The sequence below is a fragment of the Ranitomeya variabilis genome, chromosome 1 (genome assembly GCF_051348905.1).
Source record: "Ranitomeya variabilis isolate aRanVar5 chromosome 1, aRanVar5.hap1, whole genome shotgun sequence".
Lineage (NCBI taxonomy): Eukaryota > Metazoa > Chordata > Amphibia > Anura > Dendrobatidae > Ranitomeya > Ranitomeya variabilis.
This window is the reverse complement of record NC_135232.1, coordinates 28,665,226-28,673,644: the sequence shown is the minus strand read 5'-3', so window position 1 is coordinate 28,673,644 and position 8,419 is coordinate 28,665,226. Positions and strand designations below refer to the sequence as shown.

The window sequence follows — 8,419 nt, the reverse complement described above, 5'->3', positions numbered from 1 at the left end:
CCCAATCTATTTCAGGGTAGTTGAAGTCCCCCATAATAATGACTTCTCCTTGAGTCGCAGCTTCATCTATTTGCTTTACGAGGATATTCTCCATTGCTTCCATTATTTTTGGAGATTTATAACAAACCCCTATCAGTAATTTATTATTTTTTCCCCCTCCCCTTATCTCCACCCACAGGGACTCCACATTTTCATTAAATTCACCTATATTATCACGCAGGATGGGTTTTAAGGAAGATTTTACATATAGACACACCCCACCCCCTCGCTTATCTGTACGGTCATTTCTGAACAGGCTATAGCCCTGCAAGTTAACAGCCCAGTCATGGCTCTCATCCAGCCACGTCTCAGATATCCCCACCATGTCATAATTATGCTCCAACAACATTAGTTCTAATTCGTCCATTTTGTTGGCGAGGCTTCTGGCATTAGTATACATGCACTTGATGTTACTCTCTGTACCTCTATTCTTTCTTAAATTACTAACTGTTCTAACCCCACCCCCCATGCCACCGCCACCCCCAACTTCCTTATTTGTGCCCAGCTCTCTATCTGCACTATCTTCCCCTCCTATAAAATGAATACCCTCCCCCCCAATCCCTAGTTTAAACACTCCTCCAACCTTCTAACCATTTTCTCCCCCAGCACAGCTGCCCCTTCCCCATTGAGGTGCAGCCCGTCCCTAGCTTAGAGCCTGTAGCCAACTGAGAAGTCGGCCCAGTTCTGCAGGAACCCAAACCCCTCCTTCCTACACCAATTCTTGAGCCACTTATTAACCTCCCTAATCTCCCGTTGCCTCTCTGGCGTGGCACGTGGTACAGGCAGTATTTCGGAAAATACCACGTTGGAGGTCCTTGCTTTCAGCTTGCAGCCTAATTCCCTGAAATCATCTTTAAGGACCTTCCACCTACCTCTAACTTTGTCATTTGTGCCAATGTGCACCATGACCGCTGGGTCCTCACCAGCCCCTCCCAGTAATCTGTCCACCCGATCAGCGATGTGTCGGACTCGAGCGCCAGGTAGGCAGCACACCGTCCGACGATCCCTGTCTTTGTGACAGATTGCCCTATCTGTTCCCCTAATAATTGAGTTATTAGGGGATTCATTACATTGGGACTTACAACAACAGTAATCGAACAACTATTCACCTTCCCCTTTTCCTTCTTAGGACACCCATGTATCACACAGAGTGGAGAATATCTACAAAAATCTTCTCTTACTGGTGTAATACTTCATCTTACCCGCGGAGGCGCTGTGGGATAATTGAACAGTTACTGTCCAGTTTACAGTCCTATAGCAGCACAGCTGTGATAGCTTTTCCTGCAGCCACCACTGCAAGTATATTTCCAGTATTTCTTAAAGTAAAATAACAAGCTAAAAATGTTCAGTTGAGCGCAAAATCGTATATCTAAAATAACAAAAAATCAAGGCTGTGTTTCAGTTCAGTGAAATGAAAAATGGACCCCATATTCACCATCACTGCATTCCAGGTCTCTCTATGGAGCCTTTTATTTTTTTTATTATCATTATTTATTTTAAGGCACCATTATTTCCATTGCCAGGGCCGATTCTAGTTTATTTGCTGCCAGAGGCAAAAATGTTAAATGCACAGCAATTCTGCCATTTTTTGGGGAGAGTTGCTTATACAGTATTCATTTAATGCTATTTATTCCCCTTAGTGGACTTGAACCTGTGATTGTCTGATTATACTATATACTTAAATACCACAATATTACAGTATATAGAACAAATCATTGTATCCTATTAAGCAATACAGCACCAAAGCCACCATCAGTACACATATTCAAAAGTCAAAACCAGTATATGAATACAGCACAAGAACCACCATCAATATGTGAATATAGCACCAGAACCAGAATCAGTACAGTAATACATCACCATACCCATCATGAATACATGAAAACAACAAGAAACAACCAACAGTATATGAATTCATAACCAGACCACCATGAGTACATAAATGCTTCACAAAAACAACATCAGTAAATGAAAACAGCACCAGAACAACCTTGAGTACATGAATACAGCACCAGGACCACTATCAGTACAGGAGTGTATCACCAGAACCACCACCAGTACAAGAGAACAACAATAACCATCATCACTATCTGAATGCATCACCAGACTACCGTCAGTACATAAATGCATCACTAGAAACAACATCAATACATAAAAACTGCACCTTAACCACTATTGATACAGGAATACAAAACCAGAACCACCATCAGTATATGAAAACAACAAAAACCACCATCACTATATGAATGCCACCATCAGTACATAAATGAATCACAAGAAAAAACATCAGTACATGAAAGCTGCATTAGAACCTGTATCAAAACAGGAATACATCACCAGAACAGTTGTCGGTACAGAAATAAACGCACCAGAACCACCATTAGTATAGGCATACATCAGCAGAACCCTCAATAGTACAGAAATACATAAACAGAACCACCATCAGTACAGAAAAACAGCAGCAGAACCACCATCAGTACATAAACACAGCACCAAGGTTACTCCAGCGATCAATTGCGATGTCTGATTAGCCCCATATACATCGGTAACACAGGCACCTACAATTCCCAGTATGTCTTTAACAATGAAAAGTAGATACTGGGAGCTGTTACCAGCCATCATCAGACTGTGGACCATACAGGAACCACAGTATTCAGTAAAACAAATAAACATTTACATACAAGTACCTTATAGGTGACATCTTCTCTGATTGGAGTCCTTTTCATCTTTTTCTTCTCCATCTGGTCCAGACGCCATGAGGAATTTTCACATCCACAGTTCATCTCTGCAGACTTCCCCCTTCTCAGGTCTTCTGCAGCACATCCCTACACCGTGTCCTTAAAAATAACACATAATGTTCTGAATAAAAATATCCACCCATACAGAGATCCTGAATAATAATTTCCCCTCACGTTACCCCCTGCACAAAATATGACCCACACACTGTCCCTTTTATGGTACATGGCCTCGACACTGTCTGCCCTTATGAACTATAAGACATCATCATCCCTTATGAACTATAACCACCACACTCCATACTTCATCCTCTCCCCTTTCCACTGTTTCCTCACACAATCTTTATCTCCACACTGTCCCTCATATTGCCCCCTCCAGTCTGTCCCCATCTTCAATTTGCCCCCTCTCTATACTATGCCTCCTATCTACAGACCCCTATACACAGTATGATACCTCTCACAGCCCCCATAAGCAGTATAGTTCATAGTTCCCTCACAGCCTCCCATTCACAGTATAAAGCCCCCACAGCCTCCCATACACAGTATAAAGCCCCCACAGCCTCCCATACACAGTATAAAGCCCCCACAGCCTCCCATACACAGTATAAAGCCCCCTTAGCACCCTATATACAGTATAATTCGCTAACAGCCTCCCATACACAGTATAAAGTGACCATAGCACCCTATATACAGTATAATTCTCCCACAGCCTCCCATGCACAGTATAAAGCCCCCATAGAACCCTATATGAGGTATAAATCCCCCACAGCCTCCCATACACAATATAAAGCCCCAATAGCACCCTATATACAGTATAATTACCCCAAAGCCTCCCATACACACTATAAAGCCCCCATAGCACCCTATATACAGTATAATTCCCCACAGCCTCCCATACACAGTATAAAGCCCCCATAGCACCCTATATACAGTATAATTCGCTAACAGCCTCCCATGCACAGTATAAAGCCCCCATAGCACCCTATATACAGTATAATTCCCCACAGCCTCCCATACACAGTATAAAGTGACCATAGCACCCTATATACAGTATAATTTCCCCACAGCCTCCCATGCACAGTATAAAGCGACCCTTAGCACCCTATATACAGTATAATTCCCCCACAGCCTCCCATACACAGTATAAAGCCCCCATAGCACCCTATATGAGGTATAAATCCCCCACAGCCTCCCATACACAGTATAAAGCCCCCATAGCACCCTATATACAGTATAATTCGCTAACAGCCTCCCATGCACAGTATAAAGCCCCCATAGCACCCTATAAACAGTATAATTCCCCACAGCCTCCCATACACAGTATAAAGTGACCATAGCACCCTATATACAGTATAATTTCCCCACAGCCTCCCATGCACAGTATAAAGCGACCCTTAGCACCCTATATACAGTATAATTCCCCCACAGCCTCCCATACACAGTATAAAGCCCCCATAGCACCCTATATGAGGTATAAATCCCCCATAGCCTCCCATACACAATATAAAGCCCCCATAGCACCCTATATACAGTATAATTACCCCAAAGCCTCCCATACACAACTATAAAGCCCCCATAGCACCCTATATACAGTATAATTCCCCACAGCCTCCCATACACAGTATAAAGCCCCCATAGCACCCTATCTATATATATAATTGTCTAAGGGTTTTTCCGTCTGTCTGTCTGTCTGTCTTTCTGTCTGTCTGTCTGTCCTGGAAATCCCGCGTCTCTGATTGGTCGAGGCCGCCAGGCCTCGACCAATCAGCGACGGGCACAGCATGGCGACGATGATGTCATAATGATGGCGGCCTCGACCAATCAGAGACGGGCACAGTATCGACGTAGATGTCATAATGGTTGCCATGGCGACGATTATGTCATAAAGGTTGCCTCGACCAATCAGCGACGGGCACAGTCTGCCGCGAATTCTGGAATCATCATTGTCCATATACTACGGGGACATGCATATTCTAGAATACCCGATGCGTTAGAATCGGGCCACAGTCTAGTATACAGTATAATTCGCTAACAGCCTCCCATACACAGTATAAAGCCCCCATAGCACCCTATATACAGTATAATTCCCCACAGCCTCCCATACACAGTATAAAGTGACCATAGCACCCTATATACATATATATGTATGTATATACACTCACCGGCCACTTTATTAGGTACACCATGCTAGTAACGGGTTGGACCCCCTTTTGCCTTCAGAACTGCCTCAATTCTTCGTGGCATAGATTCAACAAGGTGCTGGAAGCATTCCTCAGAGATTTTGGTCCATATTGACATGATGGCATCACACAGTTGCCGCAGATTTGTCGGCTGCACATCCCAAAGATGCTCCATACAAGGCAGGATGGATCCATGCTTTCATGTTGTTTACGCCAAATTCTGACCCTACCATCCGAATGTCGCAGCAGAAATCGAGACTCATCAGACCAAGCAACGTTTTTCCAATCTTCTACTGTCCAATTTCGATGAGCTTGTACAAATTGTAGCCTCAGTTTCCTGTTCTTAGCTGAAAGGAGTGGTACCCGGTGTGGTCTTCTGCTGCTGTAGCCCATCTGCCTCAAAGTTCGACGCATTGTGCGTTCAGAGATGCTCTTAGGCCTACCTTGGGTGTAACGGGTGGCGATTTGAGTCACTGTTGCCTTTCTATCAGCTCGAACCAGTCTGCCCATTCTCCTCTGACCTCTGGCATCAACAAGGCATTTCCACCCACAGAACTGCCGCTCACTGGATTTTTTTTCTTTTTCGGACCATTCTCTGTAAACCCTAGAGATGGTTGTGCGTGAAAATCCCAGTAGATCAGCAGTTTCTGAAATACTCAGACCAGCCCTTCTGGCACCAACAACCATGCCACGTTCAAAGGCACTCAAATCACCTTTCTTCCCCATACTGATGCTCGGTTTGAACTGCAGGAGATTGTCTTGACCATGTCTACATGCCTAAATGCACTGAGTTGCCGCCATGTGATTGGCTGATTAGAAATTAAGTGTTAACAAGAAGTTGGACAGGTGTACCTAATAAAGTGGCCGGTGAGTGTATATGTATTACAATGTCCATATAGCTCCCTATACATAGTACAATGCCTCCATAGCCCCCTATGCACAGTATAATGTCCCTATAGTCCCTATATACAGTATGATAGCTCAGGAGCTCCCTACATACAGTATGATGCCCCACAGCTACCTCTACAAGGTATAATACCCACATAGGCCCCTATGCATAGTATGATGGCACCCCAGCCCCTATACATAGTATAATGCCCCCTATACATAGTATGATGTACCCACCCTTATCTAGTACAAGCTTCCGTTCCATTACAGCCTCCATCTTTTCTTGCAGCGTGTCTCGCGTGGGCAGCGCAGAGCAGTGATGTCATCGCGCCAGACGACGCTCCCTGCGTGGTGCCACCGCCAACAGGCCATGGGCTGGGAGTAGTCTGCCATCTGCTGGAGTAACTGACAATAGTATTGGCACCGTGAGGACTTTGTTGGAGGTTTTGCCGGCTGATGTCGCCACCATCATACTTTTTATTAGTTTACTAGTAATAAAAGTCCAAGAATGGTAACAAGGAAAACAGATTGAAATAACAATAGTAATGGGTGATTTTCTTATTCAAAGTACTTGATGTTGCAGGTTGAGCTACTACAAGGATGAACTACAGCTATTAAGGGATTGCGCCTGACACATACGGACACGTCCCTTCACAACCTTTTACCAATTATTGCTCATATTATTAAAGCTGCAAGATTAAAAAACTGCTGGAAACATCCTGGAGCCCCCACCCATCCCATGATAGAGATTATAAGGAAAAAGATCAATAACTGTTTATTATAGAAAGTGATTGCTCTGAGCAGTAGGAGAGCGGCCGGATGTCTCTACATGGGATATTTGGCGAAAAATTGCATTATTTGATTCCTATATCTGCGCTGCCATCTGGTGGTCACAAGTCATAAATGCCGCGAGTTTGTATAAAGTTTAATCTGTGTTAATGAAAAGTTCTTCAACTTTCTAATATACTTTATTGTTTTGTTTTTGTTTTTTATTTACCTTAGCTATTTTCTATATATGTGATTACTGTCAGTGGATGAGAACACAATTGTTTCCATTCAGGGACAGTAATCCTGTGCAATGTATCCAGTGTAGACAACGCTCTAAACACATCAGATCTGCTGGTTTGTTACAATGTATCAGTCTGGAGTGCGGAATGTTGAACTCATTGTCTGCACTGGATATAATTGTATCAAAGTCTTAGAGTATTGCTGATTAATGCAAGAAAAATCCTCAAGAATCCAAAACGTCAGGGAAATATAGAATGTCTGATCTGGGGTCTAATTAAGGGGTCTAGTCTGGGGTGTGAATTAAAGGGGTTAAACCCCTCAAAATCTAATTATTTCCTATATATAGGATAGGCGATGACTTGCTGATCGCTTTTTTCTGCTTTGTAATCTGAGGTCAGCATGATGTAAGGGCAGAGAGCCTGATTCCAGTGATGTGTCACTTACTTTACTGGGTGCAGCAGTTGTGATACAATCACAATTTTCTTTGCTGTAGATTTAGCAGAGCTCGGAATGTTGAGCCCTGTATAACCCCGCCCACAACATTGATTGACAGCTCCCTGGATATAACCCCACCCACAACACTGACATCTTCCTGTGTATACCCGGCCACACCTCTGATTGGCAGCTTCCTATGTATAACCCCACCCACACCTCTGATTGGCAGCTTCCTGTGTATAATTCCGCCCACACCTCTGATTGGCCACTTTCTGTGTACAATGTATATTAACAGAAAGCTGCCAATCAGTAGTGGGGGTGTGGTTGGACTAGGAGACATGAGACCACTAGTCCTGTAGTGATGATCTCCTGCTGATAAAACACTGATTGCATTGAAACAGCAAAACACAGCCACATCGTTGGAATCAGGGTCTCTGACACTACATCATGCTGCACTCGGATTACATAGCAAAAACCTGAAAAATTATCCCCCTTTCCACAGTTCAAAATTAAAAACTAAAAAAAAAAAAAAAAAAAAAACATTTACATATTTTGTATCGTTACATCCATAAAATATTATAATATATATCAAATCCATAAAATAATATAATATATATTTTAAAAACTCTACAAGTTTGATCACACGGTCGTTCTCAACTGGAGAATCGTATTGTCAGGACATTTTTACTGAATAGTGATCTCTCTCCTAATATAACGTCATGGGACTACTGCAGCCGAACAGCAGCCACTGATTGGCTGCAGCGGTCACATGAGATTGTTTATGTCAAGAGACCTGAGGGTTGAAAGCAAAGGAGCGGCACCTGGAGGAAAATATAGACGTTTTCTATTAATTCATGCAGCCCCGTGGGGCCATTAATAAGGGCTGGTTCGGTAGTGGACAACCCCTTTAAAAATTCCAAATGCAAAAATCTGGACTAGGAATATGTCTTTCTATATCTGTAGTAGACAGGACGTGCAGCGGCTCCTCCAGCTCAGCCCGGAGTGTTACAGTGGAAGGATCCCGTCAGACCTGCGCTCCCGGCCGTGCTGCCATCTCCTTGGAAGCTATTGCATCAGATAACTGGCACCGACGACTTATCGGCAAAGGACAAAGAGGCAAAAATATGTGCTGTA

General features: G+C 43.4%; 1 long non-coding RNA gene across 1 annotated transcript; it reads left to right on the top strand.

The window, feature by feature from the left end:
* The first annotated feature begins 4,592 nt into the window (after positions 1–4,592).
* On the top strand, positions 4,593–7,010 carry LOC143793663 (uncharacterized). The gene is made up of 3 exons (XR_013220180.1): positions 4,593–4,792; positions 6,132–6,353; positions 6,426–7,010. It is a non-coding gene; the product is annotated as an uncharacterized LOC143793663 (long non-coding RNA).
* Positions 7,011–8,419: the final 1,409 nt, after the last annotated feature.